The 21,766-nt window shown below is 35.9% G+C and overlaps 1 protein-coding gene and 2 long non-coding RNA genes across 3 annotated transcripts in view; 2 read left to right on the plus strand and 1 right to left on the minus strand.

The window, feature by feature from the left end:
* The window catches only part of LOC101895872 (mucin-4), a 216,426-nt gene that overhangs the window by 170,012 nt on the left and 24,648 nt on the right, over positions 1–21,766 (minus strand). The gene's annotated exons all lie outside the window — the stretch shown is intronic.
* On the plus strand, positions 10,083–11,146 carry LOC131803922 (uncharacterized). Its single transcript, XR_009342830.1, has 3 exons — positions 10,083–10,545; positions 10,633–10,753; positions 10,822–11,146. It is a non-coding gene; the product is annotated as an uncharacterized LOC131803922 (long non-coding RNA).
* On the plus strand, positions 18,156–19,878 carry LOC131803923 (uncharacterized). Its single transcript, XR_009342831.1, has 3 exons — positions 18,156–18,379; positions 18,441–18,612; positions 19,746–19,878. It is a non-coding gene; the product is annotated as an uncharacterized LOC131803923 (long non-coding RNA).

Below are 21,766 nucleotides of genomic sequence, written 5' to 3' on the forward strand. Positions count from 1 at the left end.
ATCCCTAAGAGGAAGACCTCATATACAAAATTGTTAGCTATCCCTTACCTCACACATTTCCCCCGTTTCCAAAAACAAAACAAAAAAAACACGAAATCCAACAAAATGAGAAATTGCACATGGAAATAAAGAATGAACACCGCCAACTCTGCTGCAAAAACTTTGCTACAAATTTTTGTCGCATTTGTTCGAGCGCCGCGCCATAAACGGTGTCTCAAAGTTCATGCATGAGTTCAACTAAAAGATTGTGCGTTTTTCTTCTCCGCTAGTTTGTTTTCCTCCTTTACCATCAAGTCCAACAGCAAGAAAAAAAGAGGAAACGAAACTTTCCTTTATATCTGCTCATCTTCAACTTATTATGGGAATATTACGAAGAGGATGACGAAAAAATGAAAGGAAGGAGACAAAAAACATTTCTCTCTCTCTCTCGTCTTTGTTGGATGAAAGAAAATAAGTTTTCATTTTTATACCCTACACCACATAGTGGTAAGGGTATAATGTCTATGTGCATTCGTTTGTAACATGGAGAAGGAAGCGAGATAGACCCTTAGTTACTTTTGAGGATCTCCATAGATTCACTTTCTGAGTTGAGTTCCGTCAGTCCATGTATTCTTGTGAACAAAATGCAGGTCGCATTTATTATCCTATTGAGATGAAATTTTCCAAACTACATTTGTTTGGCCCAAGGACGAACCCTATTGAAATTGGAGATAATCGGTAAAAATTTAGACATAGCTCCCACATATATCTTCGTCCGATTTGCCTTTTATTGTGCACCGAACGTGTAATAACAGCCCGAATAGTATGGAATTTCGCACATACATCCACATTAGGCTCGAAAATAAGTATGCCAAAGTGATCGAAATCGGTTCAGATATAGCTATAGCTCCCACATATATTGATCATCCGATTTGTTATTTTTGTCCTCCGCAGCCGTAATATGCACTCTGCAACAACAATATTTGGGGAAATATATCAAATACAGCTCAGAAATACATTTGCTAAATTTTATTGAGATCGGTTCAGATTTGGATATAGCTCCCATATATAACTTCGTCCGATTTACCTTCTATTGTGCACCAAACGTCTAATATTTGTCCAAATGATATGGAATTTGGCACATGCGACCGAATAGAGTTTAGAAGCTAAAATGTCAAATTTGCTAAAGATCGGTTGAGATATAGCTATAGCTCCCACATATATACTGTTCATCCGATTTGTTATATTTGTTACCCACAGCCGTAATATACACTCCGTAACAACAATATTCACGGAAATATATCTGATACAGCTCAGAAATATCTTTGCCAAATTATATTGCGATCGGTTCAGATTTTGATATAGCTCCCATATATAACGTCGTCCGATATGCCTTTTATGGTGCACCAAACGTCTAATATTTGTCCAAATGGGATGGAATTTGGCACTTACGAATTGAATTGAATATCGAATTGAGTCTAGAAGCTAAAATGTCAAATTTGCTAAAGATCGGTTGAGATATAGCTATAGCTCCCATATATATACTGTTCATCCGATTTGTTATATTTGTTACCCACAACCGTAATATACACTCCGTAACTACGATATTTACGGAAATATATCAGATATTGCTCAGAAATATCTTTGCCAAATTTTATCGAGATCGGTTCAGATTTGTATATAGCTCCCATATATATCTTTACCCGATTTCAAATTAAATGTGCACCAAATGGGCTACACATGTTCGAATTTAAAAGATACAAATGCTCCGGCATATTTAACCCATTGAACTTTTAATTATAATCATAGCGTGTATGATTAAATTCTCCCATAAAAACTTGTTATGTGGAGCTCTACTAAATTAGCAAAGTGGTGTAGGGTATCATAAAGTCAGCCCCGTCCGACTTTAAGTCTTTCTTTAATGTTTTTTTTTTTTTTTTGCTTTTCACTTTCAACGACAAAATGATGAGTTTAGCTTTTTGTTGTTGTTGCTGCTGTTGATTCTTGATGACTTCTGTAGATGATGATGACGACGATGAGGATGCTGATAATGCTAGAGAAAAAAGTCACAGGGTTATTATGCTAATAAGCTGTAACATTTAATGTAAAATAATATTTGTTAGAGAAAAACGAAAAAAGCAAAATTCGGAAAAAATGCATTATGATCTCAATGATTTTTAATGTTTGTGTGTGTGGTGCTAGGTTTGTGCTCAATTGGGCCCGTTTTTTTTTCGAAATTCTAAAAAAGTTCTGATTTATTCTAAAAATGATTTTTTTTTTCGAAAAAATCTGAGAGATTTGCAATTTTTGAATTTCGAAAAAGAGAAAGTTGTTTTCAATATCTCTTACCTTATTCGAAAAAAAAAAACTTAAGTCCGAAAGTATGCCAGAAGTGCAATTTTCGTATTTCAAAAAATTAATTAACGGTTGTGTTTAATTTGTGCCAACTTTTGCCGTTTATTATACCCTCAGCCATATGGCTAGAGAAGGTATATATCATTTGATACGGCCAAAATGTGCCACATCGAAATAACGGTCTTCGACTCTAGGTCTCTTTGGACAAAATCCGTTTCAGTACATTTGGAGTCGATCTAGCGATGTCCGTCCGTCTCTCATTCTGTCTTGCTGGCTGGGACGCACGATAACTCTCGTAAGGCGTATCCGATTTGATCCAAGCTTGGCGAATCGTAATATTTTTGTCAAACATAGATCTATTTCGGTGATGGGCCATATCGTTCTACTATTTCTCTCAATATTTTCAAAGAGAATAATTTACTGCACATAAGGAGTAAACGTAATCCGAATTTGCTTCAACTTTGCAAATCCTAATATTTGCATCAGTGCTAGGTCATGTGCAAAATGGACAATATCAGTCCACTCCATCAAGGGTCCACATTTTGAATAATTTTAACTCTTATAAAATGTGATGGAAGTGTTCGATTGTCTTCAAATTTTACTCACTACAATATAGCTATTAATCCAAGGTCTGGTGTGAATATAGAAGGGATCAACATTTTGAATGTTTATCTCGGATTCCATTCAGACTTGGTACCTTTTAATATATTTCCACCAACACAATATCTGTCATAAAGATGGTAGAGATCGAAGATGGTTTCTTCTAGTACCTCACCCACATAGGGTTCAAGATTTTAAAAATTGGCTCAAATAATCGCAATAATCGTCCAGCTCTCTTCAAATTTCACATATCCAAATATAATTGCTAATACAAGATCTGTTTTGAAGATGATATACCTGCCAACCCCATCTGCTACCCCATCCGCAAAGGGTCACAATTTCCAATACTTATATCTGTCGTAACTTGCGAAACCAGACGGCGATTCTTTACAACTTGCTATATCTAAATATATCTCTCTTTGCCAGAAATCTGATGTTATTTTTATCGAAATTTATAATTTCGCATAAAATTCGATGTAAATGTTCGATTTCCTTCAAATTTTGCACTTACCAATATTTTTGTATGCATTAGATGAAGTATGCAACTGAAATACTTTGGTCCGCTATATCTGTTATCTTACGCATATTTCTACGGACGGAACCGTACTGACCTGATAATTCTTAAATGATCGATATTTATATATCTACTATCCTCTACGGTTCAATAAGGAGTAGCCTTAATGCCCTCGGAATATTCACATATACGCTCAAAATAAATGACTGGCAGTCGCTTAAGCATAAGCCTGATGATTCTACATAAAATCCATTCTCAATTGTAGCCCTCAGAAGTATTCAGCAAGTAAAAAACCCGCTAAGTTCGGCCGGGTGGAACTTCTAATAACCACCAGACGTAGATCTGCATACAAAAATGTTTGTCATAGGCTGTAGCACCCATAACGAACTTTAAATATAATTTTTGAAATAATTCCGGTAAATATTGCCGCTTAAATCATGAAAATATCGAATATCGGGAGGTACCGTTATATGGGGGCTATACGAAAACGTGGACCGACCTGGCCCAGTTACGAACATAATCTGCCTACTGGTAAACTATGCATGTATGCAAACTGTTAGCCCTCTATCTGAATTCGTTCGAAAGATAGCGTGATTACAACAGACAGACAAGCAGATTGACGGACACCGTCTTAGAATTTTACGCTGATCCAGAGTGTATATACTTTGTGGGGTCTATTATAAATATTTCGAGGAGTTACAAACGGAATGACAAAGTTAATATACCCTCCATAGAACGGTGGAGGGTATAAAAATAGTAGTCCTTGAAGGAACCATACATTAGTCCTTAAAAGATTCACAATCGTGGCCCTGATAGTGCTATATAGTTTCACAATTTTCATTGCCATAGTCCTTAAAGGAACCACATATGCAGCCCTGATTATCCTTGAAAAATCCAAAGCAACAATCCTTCACGAAGTCCACAATTACGGGCCGAATAATTCTTGCAAGATCCACAAGTAAAGTCTGATATTCTATAAAATATAGAAAATTCTGACTTTTCTCATCTTTTAAGGTTTAACCTTTATAGATCGAATAGAAGTAAAAAGGATCCACAATTATAACCCTGACAATAAAAAAAAAATATGTATACATATATAAATATATATTTTTTAATATATATATAAATATATATATAGAAAGCTTTAAAGTCGGGCGGGGCCTACTATGATACCCTACATCACTCTGCTAATTTAGTAGAGCTCCACATAACAATTAAAAGTTTTTATGGGAGATTCAATCATACACGGGCTAAATATGCCGAAGCATTTGTATCTTTTAAATTCGGATTTGTATTGCCCATTTAAAATTGGATAAATATATATGGGAGCTATATCCAAATGGGAACCGACCTCGATGAAATTTGGCAAAGATATTTCTGAGCTGCATTCGACATATTTCCCTGAATATCGTTGTTACGGATTGCATATTACGGTTGTGGGTAATAAATATAACAAATCGGATGAACAATATATATGGAAGCTATAGCTATACCTGAACCGATCTTCACCAAATTTTGGCATGCTACCTTCTAGACTCAATTCGGTCGTAAGTGCCAAATTCCATCCCATTTAGACAAATATTAGACGTTTGATGCACAATAAAAAGTAAATCGGACGAAGTTATATATGGGAGCTATATCCAAATCTGAACCGATCTCGATAAAATTTAGCAAATGTATTTCTGAGCTGTATTTGATATATTTCCCCAAATATTGTTGTTGCAGAGTGCATATTACGGCTGCGGAGGACAAAAATAACAATTCGGATGAACAATATATATGGGAGCTATAGCTATATCTGAACCGATTTCGATCAAATTTTCAGGCCTAATTTGGGTGTATATCAAAAATTCCATACAGTTCGGGCTGATATTACACGTTTGGTGTACAATAAAATAAAAATCGGAGGAAGATATATGTGGGAGCTATGTCTAAATTTTTACCGATTATCTCCAAATTCAATAGGGTTCGTCCTTGGACCAAAGAAATGATATGCGTAAAATTTCATCTGGATCGGGCAATAAATGCGACCTGTACCTATGGGTAACGGACCTATGGGTAACGGTCTGTGCGGTCTGTGCAGGTTCACGTCTTCGTGTAGCCGGTACCTCCCAATATACGGTACTTTGTTGATTATAGCGACATTATTAACCGGTATTCTTTCTAATTTTGTATTTCAAGTTCGTAGTGGATACTACAGCCTATGACAGAAAATGATCTGTGCAGATCCACGTCTTCGCATAGTCGCCATATGACGGTACCTCCCGATATTCGATATTTTGATGATTTTAGCTTTTAGCTTTAGTTTTCTATTTTTCATTTTTATTTATTTTTTTAAACCAAATCCATTAGCCTCAGAAAGGTTACCCCCTTTTCTCCTTTGACAGCTTTAACCTTTTAAAGAGAGCACAAAAAATGGAGAATTTATATTTTTTCAAAATTTGAAATATGATTCAAAGTCAGTTAGTGTAGCTAACGACCATCACATTACACTTCACCCAAAATAGGAAAAGAAAAGAAATTGAAAAAAAAAAGAAACAAGTCCTGGGCATAATCATCAATCTTCATCGGAAATTGTTACAAGGACTATGGGCAACAAACGGGCAAAAATTGCTCTGACTTAAAATGTTTCCTCACCATTTTTTTCTTTGCGTTGTTTTTTCTCTAAAATTTTGTAGACATTGAGCTTATCCCTTTGTCCTCGGTTTCTTTTTACTTAACGACATACATACAAACATAAAATGATGTTAATGCATTTTGGATACAAGATTATTTAAAAACTTGGTGACTTTGGCAGTGCAACAAAAGATCAAGATTGATTGTGGTAAGGGGGTAGGTTAGTATAACCAGAAAGTGTAGCATTTAAAAATTTTCTCGAGAATTTCCGGTAGCTATGGCAACATAAAGAGTGTTCTCAGTCTACAGATGACCTCCAGCAGTCCTTTAATTTCCACAATATAAATTATCTAAAGGAGTACTAAAAGGTACTAAAATCAGTTACTTAAAATTAAAATAAAGGATAAAGCTTGAATTCAGTTTTTTTTTTTATTTATTATTTTTTTTTTTTTTTTTTTGAAAGGTCCTGTAGCAAACTGCAAATACGAAATTTGGAACAATTCCGGTGAATAATGTCGCTAAAATCACCAAAATACCGAATATAGGGAGGTACAGTCATATATGGGGGCTATACCAAAACGTTGACCTATATAGCCCATTTTTATATCCTGAGTCATATGGCTAGAGAGGTATCATTTGATACGATCGAAACTTGCCTAGTCGAAATAATGGTTTTAGACTCTCGGTCTCTTTGAACCAGATCAGTGTCAGGACATGTGAAATCGATCTAGCGATGGTGGCTGCATCTTCGGACCTTTTTTCTTCAAAAATGAGGCCGGAGTTCGCGTTACGGTCAATGGAGATCGTTACCGCAACACGATCAATGATTTTTTTGTTTAAAAATATGGATGACATTAAGCCAGAGGAGATGTGGTTTCAACAGGATGGCGCTACGTGCCATACTTTAAAAATTAAAAATTCTCTATAAAATCTTAGTGTATAGACCTTAAAGTGGTCTAAAGGTTGTCTTTATATTTTTTTAAATATCTACAGGGTGAGATAAACAAACTGCAACAAAGTCAAACGCCAAAATTTTTACATTTTGTTAAATTTTATTGAAGGAAAGCCAAAAATCGAAAATAGAATTAAATCTTAGAATATGTTTAGATTTGTTCGGATTGGTAACCTTTGGCACGAATTATAGCCTCCAAACGTCTAGCGTATGACAGTCTGCCCTATTGTTGATCTGCGGTATTTTGGCCCATTCCCGGCGAAACGCTTGCTTGAGGTGATCGACACTTTGGTATTTTTTAGTGCCAACCTTGCTTTCCAAAACACTCCAGATACAATAGTCCAACGAATTGATATCCGGAGATTTTGATGGCCATTATGCCCTAAAAATGAAGCGAGGAACCTCATTTTGAAACCATTCTTGGGTGGCGCGTGCTGAGTTCTGTTGGATTCTCCAAGGTCTGGGGCCAAAATGTTTGCGTGCCGAAGGCTTTAATACACCCTACAGAATATTTATTCGGCTTTTAATCTGATGCCATGGTCCATTAATAGGAGGGGAGAGCGAACATTGGCTGTTATGGCGGCCCACACCTTCACCATGGCCAGCGCTTTACTTCTGGTTGAATAAAATTAAATTTTTTCTGTTATTTTTTACAATTTCAACAAGAGGAAGAGGAACGATAACCCGATTTTGCTCTAGCTTTGCAAATACTATTACTTGCGTCAGTGCTAATTTGCATCTTACAACTCTTACAATATGTGATGTCAGATTGTCATCAAATTTCACACATCCCAATAATTTTATTAGCCCCAATGTCTGGTGTTAGGATGGTGTATATCGGTCCACAGCTCTGGTACCTCCTCCACAAAGGTCAAATTTTTGAATATCCGTGAAACACGTAAAACACGGAATTAATATCGTTTCCGTTTAGACTTGGTACCTCTCAATACTTCCATCAACACAGGATCTATTGTAAAGATGGGAGGGATCGGATTCATTTCAAGATTCTGAAAAACCAGAGCTCAAAGAAAACGAAATAAGCATGAGACTCTCTTCAAATTTCACACAGACAAATATTTTCGCTAACACAAGATCTGTTCTGGAGATGATATATATCTGCGAACAAATTCTGGTACCTCAACCACAAAGGATCACAATTTTCAATACTGTTGGCATGTTTGTTCGGGATATCAAAGTATTTTGTTGTTGCAGAATTGTCAGGCTTAATCTCTTTATTGGGGAGAAGTTCCCAGACAAAAACCACGGCACTGATGAGGATTGGTAGCTCTTTCCGAAACCTAGGTATTCCCTGCCTAACCCGATGCTGTTCATTTTCACATCTGATCTGAATATTAAAATATGCAAAGTTGCATTAGCCTTTCTCTTTCTGTGCAAAAAATGTGTTTTTTTTTTTTTTTTGAAAATTTCGACCTTTTGTGGGAAGGTAACAGAAGGAGTGGGCCGATATTGTTCATCTTAACACAAGACCTTGGGTTAATATAAATATTGGGATGTGTGAAATTTGAAGACAGTTGGACTCTTACATAACATTTTATGAGAATTGTAATTATTCAAAATTTTGACCATTTGTGGGGGAGGTACTTGATGGAGTGGACCGATATTGTCCATTTTCACAACTGACCTAGCACTGACGCAAATATTAGGATTTGCAAAGTTGGAGCAAAATCGGATTATCCTTTCTCCTTCTGTGGAAAAAAAATTATTTTCTTTGAACATTTTGTGTGGGAGGTACCAGAAGGAGTGGACCGATATACCGACCCATCTCCGAAATCGATCTAAGTTTAACAGAAATATTACGATGCACCCGATTTGGACTAAAACGGATACTCCCTTCGAGATTTATCGTGCGCACCAGCCAGGCAGACAGACGGACAGGCAAACGGACGGACAGTCATCGCTAGAGCGACTCCGAAACGGATTTGGTCCAAAGAGACCTAGGATTTAAAATCGTTATTTTGACTAGACCGTATTAAATTGTATATACCCCCTGTAGCCATATGTATGGGTATAAAAACGACAATAAAGGGATTAAGCCTGACCATCTTGCAAAAACAAAATACTATCGTATCCCGAACAAACAAGCCAACACTGTTCCAGAAAATGTTTTTCAAGAATTTTTTTCAAACGTTGTTTCTTTAATGTTTTTTTTTTTTTTTTTTTTCAATAGCAACCAAACGTGGATTTTTCAAAGAATATTTTTTTTCAAGGACCAAACGAACTTGAAATGTTGAAAGAATTTTTTCAAGGACCAAACGAACTTGAATTTAAAAAAAAAGTTTCAGAGACAACTGAATGCCTATTTCTTATTTTTTTTTTTTTTAAAGGACAACCAAACGTGAATTTTTTGAAAGAATATTTTTTCAAGGACAACCAAAGGGGGGTTTTTAAAAAATATGTTTTTTTTCAAGGATATATTTTTTATATATGTATTTAACAAGGAATGTTTGTTCAAGGACAACTAAACGGGGTTTTTTAAAAGAACATTTTTTCAAGGGCAACCGATCGGAAATTTCGTGAAAAATATTTTTTTCAAAGGAATATTTTTTGGAGAATATTTTTTCAAAGGACAACCAAACGTGAAATTTTGTATGATTTTTTTTTCAGGGACAACTAAACATGAATTTTTTAAAGAATATTTTTTTTTCAAGGACAAACAGACGGTGATTTGTTTTTAAGAAAAATTTTTTAAGGATTTTTTTTCAAGGACAATTAAACGTGACTTTTTTTTTAAAGAATGTTTTTCCAATGAAAACCAAACAAGAATTTTTTTGTAGACATTTTTTGTCAAGGATGTAACAACCGTGTTCTAGGAAAACGAAATAAAATCGCTGTGTTGACCATTAAGTGGCGTTGCCGGTATGCTGGCGTTTAGCGCGGCTATGGCTCGTCGGATTGGGGGTTGGTTCTTGCCACTTACAGATCTTTTCGGTTGAACAAACAAATAAAATCATACCGGACTTCAAACTAAATCAAAAAGGGGGTAAAAAGAAGCCTGAAACACGTTAACACCAAAATTAAAAAGAAGAAAACGTTCACCTAACTACAACCAAATCCCAAAATAACATTAGTTTTTTTTTTCACAGAAACAGTGCTCCTGGCGGCTGACCAGGCAGGAGATAGCCCTCCCTCCGAGAACACCTCTCGCCATGACGTCTACTCATTCTGGACGTCCCAGGTCTGACCCTTGACTTACCGCATTTTAAACCATTACCACCACCTGTTTAAAAGGGCTTTAAGCCAAGGACATATTTGTCTTTTCTATATAAAATTGGTACATTTTATTTAAACTATTTAAATACCCAAATAACAATTCAAAAAAAATTACATGCTAACTTTAATGTTTGCGTTCAAATATAATAATGATTTCAATTAAACGAATAAATACTATTTCGCCAAAGATTACAAAAAAACTTTTCTTTTTCTTCTTTTAGACTGCGCTTTCTGATGACAAAAATTAGGGTGCAATAATGGCGGCTTGCAATTGTGGTTCTTCCCAACAAGTATGTACGTAAGTATTGTTTTAAAGTTTAGCTTTTTTAATTATATTCCACGTTAAATTTTTTTTATTAATTATATTTCTTTCATTTAATTTCAGGAAAGGCAAACAAAGATGGAGTGTCGATAGCACTTAAAATCGACGAACGGATTAAAAGCCTGGTTACCTAACCTTGAATAGAGCTCTGTTCAACGTCGTGTACCTACAGACTAACCAAAAGGTGATTAAAATTTAAAATTGATTTCATTTGTTTCCCCTTCTAATTCATATTTCTCCTTTCTTTTACAGAAAAAACCGCGGAATTTAATTATGATGCTTCGTCGTCCGTCTGTCTGTCCGAGGTTTCTTGTGTTAAATGTCGATTGGGAATACCAAGCCACGCTGGGTTAGCAATGGCGCAAAATCAGCGGCTCCCTCGATGGATTGGATGGGCGATGGTGTGGCTTGTAGGCTCCAATTCTCCATGAATTTTTAGGTTTAAGATTTATTTTCTTGGTTTAGATTTTTAGTTAATTGTTTTGGTTTTTCTTTTCAATTTTGTTAAATTGTTTCCAAATTTTGTTTTAATTTTAAGTAAAGTTCAATTTGTCTTTTAATTTTCAATTTTTGTGAAAATTATTCGTTTTGTTATAAGTTTTATTTCAACTTTTCGCCTTTTGTTGTTAAATTTTGTATAATTATTTTAAGGCTTCCAATTTTGTTAAAAGAGTTTGTATTTCGTGTTGTTGTATATGTGTTTTAAACAAATAAAAACATTGAATTCACTTCTCAACAAGTGGTTCATCACCAAAAACTTTGTCGGCTTTTTTTCTTCGCTGGTTACAGGGAGCCACACATCCAATCTTCTTCGCAGGTAAATCAAAAAGGGAAGATTTTTCTTACAATTTTTGCCAGGAAATTCTGGCTGCCATTTTCCTCGCTTAATTTTTCCATTTTCTTTTTATATTATTCCCTAATATTGACATTTAAGTAATTGGAATAATCAGCTGTTTCCTAGTAATTGTTCTTCTTCTTCTTCTTCTAGCTATCAATTATTTTCAGGGTTACCCCTTTTAAAGGCGCACACCACAAAGCCAACTATCCTGCTGATATCCTTATCGAAGGATAGGGGGAAAAAAGGTGCGACCTTTGGTTTAAAAATGCAAAAAAAAAAATCAATGGTTTGATAGGGTATTTAAAAAAAAAATCGGTATTTGGCATCCCTAATAATCGAGGTCTGGCATCCCTCACACTGATTTTCAGATTTTCCAAAATAAAATTTAATTTTGGACTGCTTTAGTTATCCCAGTATAAAACTCCATTAGCCCGTAGGAACATGGTATAATGTTTACGTCATACGCCACGCGTTATCGTTTAGTCTGACGTAAGGTGACTACCGATAGTAGTGACTATCGATAGTAGTGACGTTTATGAATGAAAACAATCGGAGTACGCGTCTATTGTAATTTTTTTTTGGCGGATTGGAGCACGGACGGACGGAAAATTTGGAGCTGCAGAAATGATAAAATTTTGGGTAAGTAGAGTGAAAAAAATTATAGTGAATTATAAATTAATTATAATAAAATAAATGTAAATGCCGGGTGAGTGAAAATAACGTGTATAATTAAAGTGAAAAGTGAATAAAGTACCGAAAAAAAATGAATGAAAGTTACTATCATAAACATACAGTGCGGGTGTATGTGCGAATAGTAACTTGCAAATAATTGCGTGGAAAAAATAATCCAGAGAAATCTAAGAATTTTATATTGAAAACTAAAAGAATAATAGGAAATATGATAAAAAGAGTGGTTTTAATAAAACAAATTCAATTAATTTCCTAAAAATATTTAAATATTCTAACCAAAAAAATTAATGATTTCCCTCCAGTGTGTGTGTGTGTGTGTAAATAAAAGTTGCATTTGCATTTACAATGAAAAAATGCACTCATTAAGAAAAAATGTGACTTTGGCGGAAACAATAAGTTCGAAATATAATTCGAAGTTAGTGAGTAGTGAATAAAAATGAAACAGATAAAGAAAACAGAATTAAGAAATGAGTGAAAAGTGCGAATAAAATTAAAATAGATAATATCACCAAAAGAAAAGAAAAATTGAAATGGTGAAAACAAAACAAAATGTAAAAATTAACAATGTTGTGGACCAAAGAGATAAAGTGCAACAAAATTAATGAATGATTACTATTGGAAACACAGGAAATATTAAAGAAGGTGAATAAAAATTTAGTGGAGAATAGTGAGAAATTTAGAATTGATCGGACGGACGTAAATTATTTGTGAAAATATTGTGTTTATTTTTTTTAATGACGAAAAGTGCAAAAAATTTAATTGAACTAAACCATGAAAAAGTTGCATGATTAAAAAAAAGAAAAAAAAAACAATTAAAGCATAAAAAGTGATTTTACTAGTTAAAAACTGTGCAAATCTGTATCTAACAAAAATTTATAAAAAAAATTAAAGTGAATGAAATTGAAATGCTATTGTGAATTAATTGAAAATAAAATATTCAAGAATTGGGCTTCCGTAAATTTAATATGACGAATTATGTGCAATGCTTTGAATTTTGATGAAAGTATTAAACTGAATGAAAAATTAATAATGATAAACTGAGAAAGTTATCCAAATTGGTGTGATTGTCTAAAAATTAAATTTGTTTACCATATTCGTTCTAAATTATATTTTAATTTTAACTTAAAGTTTTTTCTTTTTCACAGATAACTAATATTTTCTCTTACTGTTCTTATCTTTTCAGATTGGTGACTGCCTACGTTTGGATTAACCGAACGGTAAGATTGAGACCTGATATTTTCTTTTTCTGTAGGGGTACCCTCAACTAGGTCCACACTTTGGTCAGATTGTTGGATACGATATTATTTCAAATGCATTTAGATGTGTTTGATCGTGTCTTCCCGCTTCCAGACTCTAACGTCGTAAATCGATGACTGACAGCTCTGCGACCTTGTGTACAACACTCTTCTGCCTTGTGCCATAGTTGCGTATGGGAATATAAAGGAAGAGTGCACAAATGGTCAAGGACAGTCACAACGTGACTGCTCAGGAATCGTAGACATATGGTTAGAGTCGGTAAATCTGGGATGCTTCCGTTCGTAATCCAGCGAATTCTTTCTGACCACTGCTGCTGGTGTCTAGACGAGTGGCCTCCTATGGTTACATGAAAAAATTTTCAATGGTCTTAATGTTCGAAAAGACGACTAGAGAATTTACTTAACTTGGATATCTAATTCACAACAGGTAAGTAGATATAGAAATGCTAATAATTTAATAAGAAAAATATTAATAATTTCCTTTTTTATCTTTCCAGACATTATTTACCTACAGGCGATTTAATTTGCCTCTCCTGTGAAACCAGGAAATTATATTTGATGGTAAGTTCGAGTAATCCTGTTCTCCTTTTTTCTCCAACAGGTGTACCATCGACTAGACCTTCATCTTTTGTCAGAATGTCGGATACGATGGTTTGCAAATGCCCTTAGGTGTATTGGTTCTTTTTGTCTTCTGGCTTCCAGACTCTAGTGTCGTAAGTCGGGTGAAGGACGGATCTGCGACCTCGTGTACAACAGTTCCCTGGCCCGTGCCAAAGAGCGAACTGCTACTGCTTCACCGCGAAAGGGGAATTGCACTAATGGTCAAAGACAGTCACCAGGTGACTGCTCCGGATGCGCAGACATCAACTAGAGTCGGTAAACCCAGAGTGCTTTAATTCGTACTCTGACTTCACAATTCTGACATCTGCTGTTAGAGTCTAGAAGATTGGACGCCTGTTCGGATGAAAAAAAACAGGGTTCCGAACTGCATCAGTGAATATTCCAGCCGAGACTTGTGGTGGGACTACGGTCGGCGCTTCAGAAATGAACGTAAGTTGTAGTTTTAATTCTATTTCGTAGTTTTCGTAATTTTGCTCTGGAAAATGAGAAAAATTATGAGAACACTATCTATTTTAAACTTAAATTTTGTAATTTATAACCAAAATTTAGCAAAAAAAACTTTGTAAGTATGGCTTGAGATGGACATTTCAAATTTAATTTTATTTTCATGTTAGTCATTTTTATTCGATTTTTTTCTATTTTGCCAATAATCCTACATAATGATATTTCACTAATTCATATTTTTTTCTCTTTATGAAAAAAAAACTGGAGAAATGGGTTTCAACCTTTACCCATACACAACTACACATCACTCAGGAAGGAAAAGCTGTCCTACAGCTTGTTAAAAAATTTGGGAATACTAAAAGGACATTTCGTAAGTTGTAATTCAGGTTAGTCCGCTTAATATTATATCTTAAATAATCCTAATAAAATTTGTATTTTTTTTTTTTTCAATTCAGGTACTACTTCAACTAAATTCAATTGGACCTTCCGGAACTCTTTGAAAATTCAGGTGAGTATTGGAAAAATTTAAACTTAAGGTAACTTTAAGTTAAGTTAAGATAGAATTAAGAGTTACATTTTACATATTTTCCGTGCATACGTTGCGGATTAGTATATCATTTTGAGATCTCCGCTTCATTTTAAAATTCAACTTAAATTAACTGAACAAAAAAAAAATTTCTATCCTCATATATATGCTTTGGACTTCGGTCGCTATATATATGTAAAAAGAAAAAAAAAATAATTAGAAGAAAAAATTAAATTCTTCAATTCCTAAGCATTTATCGCTTCAAATCTTTAGCGTGAAAAATGCCAATGGGATGCCCTTTAAGATCTTCTACTTCGTAAAGGCATTTCCCAACTGGCTTAACAATGCGACACTTGAAAAATTTTTTATCAAGTTTAGCATTATAATTATTTTTAAAATCACTTTGCCTGAAACTTCTTCGGAAAACTTCTTGCCCTGGGATGAACTTGACCTGACGACTTCTAAGATTATAAGATTTTTCATTTCTCAAGTATGCCTGGTGCAGACTATTTCTTATCTTTTCTCGAATAAGATTCTGTTTTACCGAGTTTGGAATGAGTGTCGTCTCGGGGTCATTAAGAAGTTCATCGCGGGTGTCGATTGAATGGACCTCAGCTTTAGTCTTTCCCAAGCCATACTTGGTAAAGCAAGGAAATTTGTCCTTCACTGTTTGCAAACGAACTCGTTGCTCCTCGGACAAAGAATGGCTGTTAACATCACTGATCTCAGGCTCACCACAGAGACTCACTTCCTGGAGTGACAAACCGTCCACCTGAGCAAACATTTGGAAACGTTTCATGAAGTCTACCCCCAGAAACAACTCACGACTCAGAGAAGGAACAAGATAGAATATGATAGAATGCTCCTGCTTTCTAAATTTTACAATAGTCGTCACCCTGCCAACTATTTTATGTGGGCTTCCATCAGCGGTTTTAATAAAAGAATGGAAATGCTTAATTTCCAATCCCGCTCTCTCCACAAAGCTAAGGCAATTTTTCCCCAGACAGGAAACGGAGGCTCCGCTATCTAGCAATCCCTCTATCTCTTCACCATTTATATGTAATTTTGTATATAGCCGATTATCTTCCCCTTCAAATATGGTAGCCGAGGCTATTTCCTGCCGAATGCGTCTTCTTCTCTTATATCGTTCTCTAGCCTTTTTAATTTTATTGGAAACTTGACCAAAAATTCTTTCTCTCGCCTCGCAATATTCTCTTATTCGGATATGAAGCGGTTTCAACTCTCTCAATCTCGGTTTTACTTCTAACTTTATATTTTCTCTCTCTTCATTCTTTAAAATCGAAACTTTAATACTGGAACTACTACTACTCTGCTCTGGGCTTAAACTGGGGTTGACCTCACCTGCCCAGACTGAGGTGGGTTCCTGTGCCGGTTTCCCTGACACTTCGGACAATCGGGGACGGTGACACCTTCTTGGCCACACCGATAGCAGAAAATCTTTCGAGGCTCCCGGCACTCCATCCAGCTATGACCCATAACACCGCAGTTCCAACATTTATATTTGGATGTCAGGGTCACGGCATCAACTTCAATTTCCCCTCGGGGTTCCTCTTCCATCTGCCATTCAAGCTCATGCACTTTCTGTGGTGTGTTGTATCGTTGCTGTCTTTGGGTCCATACAAGATTTTCGGCTTTCTTCACCTGCCTATAAAAATCACCCAAGCTATTTATCTGAGCCGAGAAGATCATTTGGGCTAGAGACGGCTTAAGGTTGCCTCTCATTATTTCCACTATCTCGTGCTCCCTGTATGGCGACTTTTGCTGTGTCCGTAGCCGCAGTACATCATTATAAAAATCTTCAAAATTCTCGTGTGGTAGTTGACGCCGATTTAAAATCTGCATCTGAAGTTGAAATTCATTTTCAAATCTTTGGTATTGCGCCAACAAAGCACTTTCTAACTCCTTCCATGTGCGAAACTGGACCAATTTCCGGTGGTTCCAATACCAATCGAGAGCTGGCTTTTCCAAAAGTTGGTGAAATTTGGTAATCAATACCTCATCTGGGCAATTATAATCCTTTTTAAGTTCACCCACTCTGAAAATAAATTCTTGGACGCTCATGGTTTTGTCCGTCCCATCAAAAGATACTCCCCATTTTGCCAAATTAAAACGCCCAGAGATTTCTGAGACAATACTGCTTGGATGTGGACTGGTATGGGTCTCGTGTGGCTCTGTTCGCATGCCTCTGCTGTACATATTAGGCAACCTCTCGGTCGGCAGTATTGTGTGAGCTTGGACTCCGGCGTCTGGTGGTGGTACCGATAAGCTGGTTGGTGGTTGTGCTGGTGCACCACTTGATGTGAACCCTGGTGGCGGTTGGTTAAACGGACCAAGTGACAACGGTCTAGGATCGTGAATCGGTGGTGGATTTACTCGCTCCGGATATGGTAGTGGGTAACCCCTTGCTAAATTAGGCTGCTGAGACGTTAAGCCTGACGCCAATGCATGTGAGGACAGAATGACTGACTCCAAGGATGTCCGCGCTGGTGCATGTGGTGCCGCTGCTGGCATCGCCAAGCCGGCTTGAGAAAATAACTGATTAGTGGCGTCATTGTCCCCCAACAACGAACGCTTGGTCGCTTCAGCAATTCTGGGTATCAGAACTCTCAATCTTTCTTCTTCCTGTTGACGGTATTGCAATTGGGACAGGGCGATGGCAGAATTAATAATTTCCCTGACTCCTGCGCTGACTGCTGGATCTGCTGGCGGAACAACTGGTCTATTCTGCAACCCGGTCAAAACACTATAGTTTGGTGAGGCCACGCTTCCATGTGACCAAAAAGACGTGTTAAACGAGTTAGCGGCCTCTTGCATGCTTAATGGAACTGGTGGCGGTGCCGATGAATTGGACATTGATGATGAAATACCTTGAGCTGGGACGTTCCCATGTGCTAAATGTGCAATATGAGAAGCAATGGGACCACTATGCGCGGCAGTTGTAACCTGCTGTGCGTTAGAAGGTGCGCTGTGAACCGCGGTAACAACACTGCTTACGGCTGTAGCTTCGGAAGTGGTTACTACCCCATTTTGCCCTAGAATCGGTCTACCTGCCAAACCTGCACTCGCAGCTCTAGTAAGAGGCATATTGCTTTTTGATACAACCAAATTAGTAAACAAAAAAATTCAGAAAAAGCGATAAAAAATCAAAAAGAAATCTGCCAAAAGAATTTGCTCGAAAGTAAACCACACTGTGGTTTCAATTAAAGAAAAAATAAAATAAAACAATTGTGGTAAGTAAAATAAAAAAATCCATTCAATGTAATTCAGTTCTTTCACAATTAATTCACACTTTTCACTTTTACAGGTTATTCTGTACGGCATACAAATTCTATTATCCGGCAGAATAATTTTGATGAAAAAAAAACTGGAAAAATTCAAATAATGTTAGGTGGTGGATTTCTGGTCAAAATAGTGGTAAGTCAAGGTCAAATAAACTGTTTCTGTATGAATTTTAAACTGTTTCACTTTTTTGCAGGGATTTGGTGAGTTACACTGGCAAAACTGGAATTGAAATGGACTAAAAACGGACTGAAAAATTAAAATGGAATATGGAATAGGCGACTTGCACAGACATCCCTTAAGAGGTTCCAGACAATACGACCAATGGTCGGAAGCCAAAATTGTCGCAGGACCGATGGAAACTCTGGGTGAGTCTGTGATCAGCTACCAAATTCCGGGTACTGAAATTAAACATAGACGGACAGAAACTACAATCTAAAAAAAACAAATTCGTTTGAGACTAGCAATTCTCATTTGCATAGCAGCGCGTCACCTGCCTTCTTATAGGCTGCTTGGACGGGTCTCCACAAATGAGAACTGATAAACCAGACGAATTTCTTCAATGATATTACTTTAAGAAATCTGAAATTTTAACTTTACTAAAATATGAAATTTTATTAAAATGCTAGTGCAATTAGAAGTATTAAACTAGAACGACTAAGCCACTAGAAAAAAACTAAAAATCATATTTTTCCAAATATAAATGATGTTTACCCGAGTCTTCGATGAAGCAACGCGTCAGGACTCTTAATTAAACCTAGACGGGACTCATTAAAGATTCACGGTAAACACATTTATTCACTACGACTAACAATAATTAAAACTAACATGTCTCAGGCCCCACGTTCTGGGCGCCATTTTGTAACAACCGTGTTCAAGAAAAACGAAATGAAATCGCTGTGTTGATCATCAAGTGGCGTTGCCGGTATGCTGGCGTTTAGCGCGGCTATGGCTCGTCGGATTGGGGGTTGGTTCTTGCCACTTGCAGATCTTTTCGGTTGAACAAACAAATAAAATCATACCGGACTTCAAACTAAATTAAAAAAATGGGTAAAAAGAAGCCTGAAACATGTTAACACCAAAATTAAAAAGAAGAAAACGTTCACCTAACTACAACCAAATCCCGAAATAACATTAGTTTTTTTTACAGAAACAGTGCTCCTGGCGGCTGACCAGCCAGGAGATAGCCCTCCCTCCGAGAACACCTCTCGCCATGACGTCTACTCATACTGGACGTCCCAGATCTGACCCTTGACTTACCACATTTTATATCATTACCACTACCTTTTAAAAAGGGCTTTAAGCCAAGGACATATTTGTCTTTTCTGTATGAAATTGGTACATTTTATTTAAACTATTTAAATACCCAAATAACAATTCAAAAAAAATTACATGCTAACTTTAACGATTGCGTTCAAATTTAATAATGAATTCAATTCAATGAACAAGTACAATTTTGCCAAAAATTACAAAAAAAAAACTTTACTTTTTCTTCTTTTAGACTGCGATTTCTGATGACAAAAATTAGGGTGCAATAATGGCGGCTTGCAATTGTGGTTCTTCCCAACAAGTATGTACGTAAGTATTGTTTTAAAGTTTAGCTTTTTTAATTATATTCCACGTTAAATTTTTTTATTAATTATTTCTTTCATTTAATTTCAGGAAAGGCAACCAAAGGTGGAGTGTCGATAGCACTTAAAATCGACGAACAGATTACAAGCCTGGTTACCTAACCTTGAATAGAGCTCTGTTCAACGTCGTGTACCTACAGACTAACCAAAAGGTGATTAAAATTTAAAATTTACTTCATTTGTTTCCCCTTCTAACTCATATTTCTCCTTTTTTTACAGAAAAAACCGCGGAATTTAATTATGATGCTTCGTCGTCCGTCTGTCTGTCCGAGGTTTCTTGTATAAAATGTCGGTTGGGAATACCAAGCCACGCTGGGTTAGCTATGGCGCAAAATCAGCGGCTCCCTCGATGGATTGGATGGGCGATGGTGTGGCTTGTAGGCTCCAACTCTTCATGAATTTTTAGGTTTAAGATTTATTTTCTTGCTTTAGATTTTTAGTAAATTGTTTTGGTTTTTTCTTTCTTTAAACTTTGTTAAATTATTTCCAAAATTTAATTTTAAAAAAAAGTTCAATTTACTTTTAACTTTCAATTTTTGTGAAAACTATTTGTTTAGTTATAAGTTTTCTTTCAACTTTTAGCCTTTTGTTTTTAAATTTTGCTTAATTATTTTAAGGCTTCCAATTTTGTTAAAAAAGTTTGTATTTCGTGCTGTTTGTATATGTGTTTCAAATAAATAAAAACATTGAATTCACTTCTCAGCGAGTGGTTCATCACCAAAAACTTTGTCGGCTTTTTTTCTTCGCTGGTTACAGGGAGCCACACATCCAATCTTCTTCGCAGGTAAATCAAAAAGGACAGATTTTTCTTAGAATTCTTGCCAGGAAATTCTGGCTGCCATTTTCCTCGTTTAATTTTTCCATTTTCTTTTTACATTATTCCCTAATATTGACATTTAAGTAATTGGAATGATCAGCTGTCTCCTAGTAATGGTTGGCAACATTTTTCTTCTTCTTCTTCTAGCTATCAATTATTTTCAGGGTTACCCCTTTTAAAGGCGCACACCACAAGGACAAAAAATATATTTTTCAATGAAAACCAAACGAGTTTTTTTTTAAGAATATTTTTTATAGCATATCCAAACGTGCGTTTTTTCTTTCTAAGAATAACTAAACATTATTTGTTTACCTTTTTTCCAGGATCCAGCAATCATTCATTTTTGAAATATGTTTTTTCCAAAACCACATCATGTGTATGCTTTAACGATTTTTTTTCAAGAACCACATAAGAATGAACTTTTCAAATATTTATTAAAAATGCATTTTAAAATGGTGTCCTTTAAAAGGCCCCACATTTCAACAGTTACCAAAAGTTTCCTCATAAAACCCCAGAGAAACCCTTCGTTCCCCTAAGATATTTAGCATTTTCTCATTTCCTTTCTAAGTACCAACTCCCGCCTCCTCCTCCTCTTCTTTTTGATTAAATATCCTTTAATTGAGTTGGTTAAGACATTTTCCAGAAACGCAAAGGAGGTGGGGTTGCTTTCTTTACAATTCATTATTATTTCAAATTAAGATTTTCACCCTATCCTCCCTCCCACACTCGCTCTCCTACTGGTGCGTACGGTGTTTTAATGAAAATGCTTGGTTTTTGTTCTGCCAAAGACAACAATGGGGCGAACAGCGGGAAACGCCAGGAGAAAAAAAAACTATTTTCACTTTCACGTTTTTTTTTTTCTCTGCCGGCAGCATTTATTTAATTCAACATTAACACGTCGATTGGCAAACTAAGAAATCAACTTGAAATAATCTACCAGCTGCAAGGACGACGACGACGACAATGCAACGCCGTGACGTGACGTGTCATGGGCTAGGATTCATTCGCTCACTCCTTCCGTGAAAGCCTGAACAAACAATGAAACGTGTCTACATTTCCGTTCTGTTTGTCAAA

This window comes from Musca domestica, unplaced genomic scaffold, assembly GCF_030504385.1.
Source record: "Musca domestica strain aabys unplaced genomic scaffold, Musca_domestica.polishedcontigs.V.1.1 35, whole genome shotgun sequence".
Taxonomy (NCBI): Eukaryota; Metazoa; Arthropoda; class Insecta; order Diptera; family Muscidae; genus Musca; species Musca domestica.